The sequence below is a fragment of the Tiliqua scincoides genome, chromosome 6 (assembly GCF_035046505.1).
Source record: "Tiliqua scincoides isolate rTilSci1 chromosome 6, rTilSci1.hap2, whole genome shotgun sequence".
NCBI lineage: Eukaryota > Metazoa > Chordata > Lepidosauria > Squamata > Scincidae > Tiliqua > Tiliqua scincoides.
The window spans coordinates 45,469,907-45,475,896 of NC_089826.1; the positions used below are offsets into that span (position 1 = coordinate 45,469,907).

General features: G+C 42.9%; 1 pseudogene; it reads left to right on the forward strand.

Moving 5' to 3' along the window:
- The first annotated feature begins 5,041 nt into the window (after positions 1–5,041).
- On the forward strand, positions 5,042–5,164 carry LOC136656366 (5S ribosomal RNA; annotated as a pseudogene).
- The last annotated feature ends 826 nt before the right edge of the window (positions 5,165–5,990 follow it).

Sequence of the window (5,990 nt, forward strand, 5' to 3'; positions counted from 1 at the left end):
CCACCCTTCATCTAGTCTGAAATTAACCTGATTGGCGATTGGTTGGAGGCTTTTTCGCCTACCCCAGACTATAGTCGGGTATTGCAGCTATGTTAGGGTAGACACTGTTTCTTTGGTTACTTTGACAGGTGTCGTGCAGGGTAGGTAGGTAGGCATTAACCTACAGTGTTCACTCTGGAGTAAGCGAGGTCAGGACTGCTCTGACGATGCATGACTGGCTCAAAGAGGCTGGCTGGCAAGCCCCTTGACTGGAGTCTGATAAAAACTAATGCAAGGCTTCACTTGTTGGCCTGAGCTGTCCAACTGCCTCAGCCCTTCAAGGATAGGCTTGTTCAATCATAGATTGAGCATCACCTGGAATCAGAGGGTATGCCCATTGTACATGTGGTGGAAGATAGACAGTTAGGACTATTTTGCCCAGCTTAGCTCCCCACATGACATGGCATTGGGTTAGTGCCCAGCTGCAGTTTGATGTTTAAACTTAATTTAATAAAGTAGCCCAATTTAAATTCCAAGCCTGAGTCTAGTATAACTGTTTTGTGGTCCATTGGTAATGATGACTAATTTGTCTTAGTGATTTCAGTGTTGCTTAGGATTGACTTACAACTTTTGAATACAACCCTGAAAAAGAAGATTTGGTGTTTCCCAAGCCTTCATGTGACTTTTCTACCCGCACTACTTCACAGCTTTCCTTTGAGTCACCTTCAGTCAAACAACTGGATCCCAATGTGGCTTATGGATCAGAGCTGCCTCAGATATTTGTTCAGACAGCAGGATAGGTTGGACATCACAGGGAAAGAGGGTATGGAAAAACAGCAGCCACAGTGCTTATATTACGTGTCAAAGGGGCAACTAGGGGCACATGTGGAGCCTGTCCCAGACAGATAAAAGATGCTGCAAAAGTATTTCCAGTTGCAAGGGCTTAGGACAGTGGTTCCCAAACTTTTTCAACTTTTTTTTCCCCCTACCTACTGGGCCACTGACTGTGGCTCCCCATTAGGGCTACATTCCTATATATTTTATAGGGTGAAGGTTTTTTTGTGATGATTCTGTGGCTCCCCTGGCTGGTTTCCACAGCTCTCTGGGGAGCCACAGCTCACAGTTTAGGAAACAACGGCTTAGGGTAACTATGAGGGGTCTGTCAGGTCAGGCAGCCACCCAGCTGGGTCAGTTATTGGAACCCCCCCCTTCTTAACCTTGATCAGCTGCCAAGGGTGCCCTCCCCCATTCACCAGTTGGAAGGGTAGGTAGAACAGCAATCACCCCATCACTCACCACTGGTAAACTTGGGGAGAGGCCCAGTGGAGGTCTTTATCCTAGGGCCTGCAGCAATTTGGTCCTGGCGCTGCATGGCTGTCTGATTCTGACCAGTAGCTGTGCCTGCCTAGTCTGATTCTGGTTGTCTGTCTGGGCCAATCAATAATCAGAATGTGCGGTGGCATCCCAGCTAACTGCTGTGATTCAGAGCACTAATTACCTTCAAAGCTGGTCTGGAAGCTCTGTAGATTTCATTCCTTGCTTTTCTTTCCTGTTAAGTCTGGTTTCTGCTCCATGCGATGGCCAAAGGCAAATAAGTGTGGAGTAGTATGGTCAGTTCACAAGAGACACGCTTTCCCCCTTTCAGTTAACATTGAGCCTTTCTGCTTTAGTGCCTGGAAAATATTCTACAGATTGTACAAAAATTGCTTTAAGGAAAATTATTATTTTGATTGCTTTCTCAGTGTCTGCATGGGAATATGGTTTAAATATTAATTTTATGGTATATTTCCCAAGAAGCAAATGCAATATTCAATTATGCATTCCATTTGCAAAACTCTGACTATGGATCCTTGCATTAAATAAAAACACAACGAGGTTAAAAGAAAAGCACAAATTGAATACATAGGATTAAAAATCAAGGAAAGAATGAAAAATACCCCTTAATAATCTGGTGCCCTCCCCTTTTAACCCTTCCTGCTCTGGGAATTTTCAGTGCTAGTTTTTTGTAATAGTGTTGAGTAGAATAGAAGCTGTTATCAGGATCTGATTGTGAAGCATCTTCTTATGTTCTAATATTCTTAAGCATGATCCTGACCTTGAAATGCAAGTGAATCATCTCTCTGGAGCAGAGTCACTGGCAGAGAAGCTCCAGCCAGCTGGGAAATGAGACACTGGTGGATCTATTGCAAGTGAGATCTCACTTCAGACCAATATTCCTTATGACAGTTTCTTCTTTCCATCTGTCAGCAACAAGACCTGGAAGTAGAGTCTTCATCAGGACATTGTGTGGGTTCCTGGAATATATCCCAGGAAAAAAACAATGGCAGACATACCCATAATGACAGAAATCAATCAGTTATTACAACATGCCAGTTAAAATGTAGAATGCAAATTCCATGTGAATTAAGAAGCTTTGGTATACACTTAGAGTGCATTAAAATAGAAACATCCAGGAAATTAACCAGAAATCTGATCACCTGGAAAGAGATGGTTTGGGCAGAGAACATAGTAAATAGAGAATAGATGCTAAACTTGGCAACCACACAAAACCCAGCAAGTTATTTCCGTCTAACAAAAATATGATGAGCGTTCATAGTCCACAGGCAAGAAGCCTGGAAGATGGAAAATGTTCCAGCCCAGCTCACTATCTGCCAGTTAATACTTGATCCTCAGGGAGCAGATTGCAGTCTTCAAATATGCTGACTATTTGCAAAAGCCAGCCTGGCATGGTTTATTGATATGGCTGACAAAACAAGCCATGTTTAACCTGCAGGTAGATTGGTGGATGCCTGCTCCCTTGGACTTCATGACAGAGTGAAGGAGGGTGTGGTGACTCCTTATTGAAATATAGGAAAAACATCTATTGTGGGTAAACATTTCAGAATTATTTAAAGATGAATTCTTTAGATATATATGAATTCTTGTTATATTCAAAAAGTATCAATTTCTACATAATTGAGCAAGATATCATGTCAGTGCTGCAGCCAGCCTGTTATGATTGTTTTTGTGAAGAAGAGACAAGACTCTGTTCACCTCAACTTTTCTAGATCTATAGGATCTTCCCACATCTCGGATAATGTGCTGAAATGTACAGTTTGCTTGTGGTTTCCACCTGGAAACTGTGGGGTTGGGTATGTAATTGTCTTTATAATGGGTTGTTTAACTAGCATTTATTTGGTAATCCAATTAAATGCTTGTGGCTTGTGTAGTCAAGCTAAACTTGATGCTGAAATTTGAGAAAACAACCAACCAACCAATAGACTTCAAGTGGAATGTTAGGATTTTGTCACTTTCAAATTCCACCACAAATGGAATACAAAAATTTTAGTATGCTACTCTTTCATGGTTTCAATGAGACTTCCAGTGCAATCTCATGCACGTCGACTCAGAAGTAAGCGCCACTGAATTTCAAGGAACTTGTGCCCAGGTGGGTACATACAGGATTGCAGCCCACTTAAATGAGAACTACTATATTAACTTGCTTTATCTGTAATACTGTGACACTTGAATTCATGCTGCTGTTATGACTATGACGCAGCATTGCTCAGTCTAGTCCAGTATTGGCTCCTCTAGCAATTGCTTTCACGGGCCTCTCCTTTTCTGTAGAGAAACTATGGATTGAACTCGGGAGTTCTGAGCACTGAGCTGTGTTCCTTCCCGGCTATTGTGATCTTTTTGGCACCAAACTATCTGTACCAGCAATGCCTTGACTTTCATCCACTTGACTTTCATTGCTTTGCTCTTTCAGCTATTTCCAATTATAACCACATTTCAAATTTTGTCCATGTGCTTTCATCTTTTGTCCAATTTCATCCAACCTTCCCCAACATTCATTGTTGTTCTCAATGTTTGTTGCTCTTTTATTTCTGTTTACTTAAGTTTTGCATGTATGCGCATGCATTATATAGTTATTAATGATTTTGCCAGTCAAATTAAATGTGTAAGCTAAATAAGGCTATGCTTTGACATTCATTCATTTTAGACTTTCATCCATGCTCTGGTCCCTAACCAGAGAAAGTGCAAGGTATTGCTATATTCTTGTGGTCAACTCTTTAATGAATATTTAAGAAAACTATGATGCAGTGCAACATAACGCAGTATTCAGACCCATGACCTTTAACTCAATTGAACAATTAACAGTGTAGAAGAGATGGCAGCACAAATGGAACTGGCGGAACTCAAAAAGGCAGGCAGATTTTCCTTTCTACAGGAAAATACTGCCCGAGGCTGGGAAAATGGAAATTCTGCCTGTGTGTTTTGCACAAGCTGAATTCTATCCTAGCTGTTCATGCCAAAGCTAAATCAGCTGGATCCAGAATTTGCCGCTTCATCTTGAGTAATGATGAGACCCGTTTAAAGCCCTCTGTTGAGAGCCATGTCTCTGGAGAGCTGTTTGATGCAACAGAAACGCAAACGAAATGCTAATATTTACAAGAAAATAATTATCTTTTCTGTTTCACTGATTGAAAAGAAATGACATTTACAATGCAGCTGTCCTTAATGTTCCTAAAAACAGGTGGCCAGGTGCTCATGGATCCCAGCTTAATGATGGAAAACTCAGTGACGCTGTTGGTTGTAGTGATGACAAGCTCAGTATAAGAGCAGACCTTCGCGTCTCCCCTGAGACAACCGAGAGTTTTCCAGCACAGGTTTGCTAGAAGCAGAGTTTCAAGTAACACTCTGAAGCAGGTCTGTTATTTCAATACCCAGAACACTCGCTTTCTTTGGCCTCTTGTTAGCAATCTTGGAAACGTCATCATAATAGGAGACATTATAGCAAAAGTTATAGCAGCTAGAATTGGCCGGGATACTCTATCAATCTTCAGGATTGAATTTCTGAAGACTGATGGCAGAATGATCTCAGTGAAAATCACTGTTTTTGTCTGACTTTGGTTGCCAGGTAAGACACAGGTTTAAGTCCATCTAGCCAGAGGCTTTTGGTACCCAGGGCTTTTGGTGCCCAGGGCAATGCTGTGATGTCATGATGCCACGCAGTCTCATGACATCATTAGGGCACATATGATCCAATTATTTCCCCACTTGGGGAAGTGCACACTCAGCAGCCAGTGGTAGCAACTGTTACCCTGCACATGCCCGATCTCGTCTGATCTCGGAAGCTAAGCAGGGTCAGGCCTGGTTAGTACTTGGATAGGAGACCGCCTGGGAATACCAGGTACTGTAGGCTTATACCATAGTCTTTCGAGACTGAAAACCACGCTCAGCAGCCAGCTAAGCGATTTTGCTTGACCAGCTACTGAGAGGGCACATGCACTCCAATTGTTTCCTGAGTGGGGAAGCAATTGGAGCACATGCTCTGGCGCCCCCTCCAGTTGGCGCCATGGCACGCGCCATGTTTTGCCCTGGGGTGGCACCCCACTGCATCTACTCTCATTGGCTTCAGGAGGGATAAATGTCAGTGCTCTGGTCTATGTAGTTTATGAGCTAGATTTTTAAGGCGCTTTCTGGGTACAGCATACAGTCCACATTTCCTATTATTAGCATGCTCTGCATTTCATTCAGGTAGCTTTCATTGAGACTGAGGAGGCTGAACTGTATCTCAATGTCATACTGAAAGTTAAATTGATTTTTAACTAGACAACGTGACTGAGGCCACATTCCTAACATGATGGGAAGGCACCAATCCTATTTCTCACCAGTTTATGTGATGCCATCAGTTTACGTGATGCAATGGTCACAGTGGTCAATGGAGCAACCACTGCATCCTTTGGTGGGGAAGAGAAACCAGATGGCCAGTGAGAGGTAGGTTAATATTTTTTACTTACCTCTTGGGATGCAGCCTCACTACCAATGGGTCTCCTTGGATCTCATAGTTGGCAACCTTCAGTCTCGAAAGGTATCACGCTCTGAATGGTGGTTCTGGAACAGTGTCTAGTGTGGCTGAAAAGGCCAATTTGGGAGTGACAATCCCTTCCACACTGGGAGCAAGTGCAGTCTGTCCCTGGTCTGTCTCCCTGGCTACAGGCCTTCCTTCTTTGCCTCTTAGCCTCAGA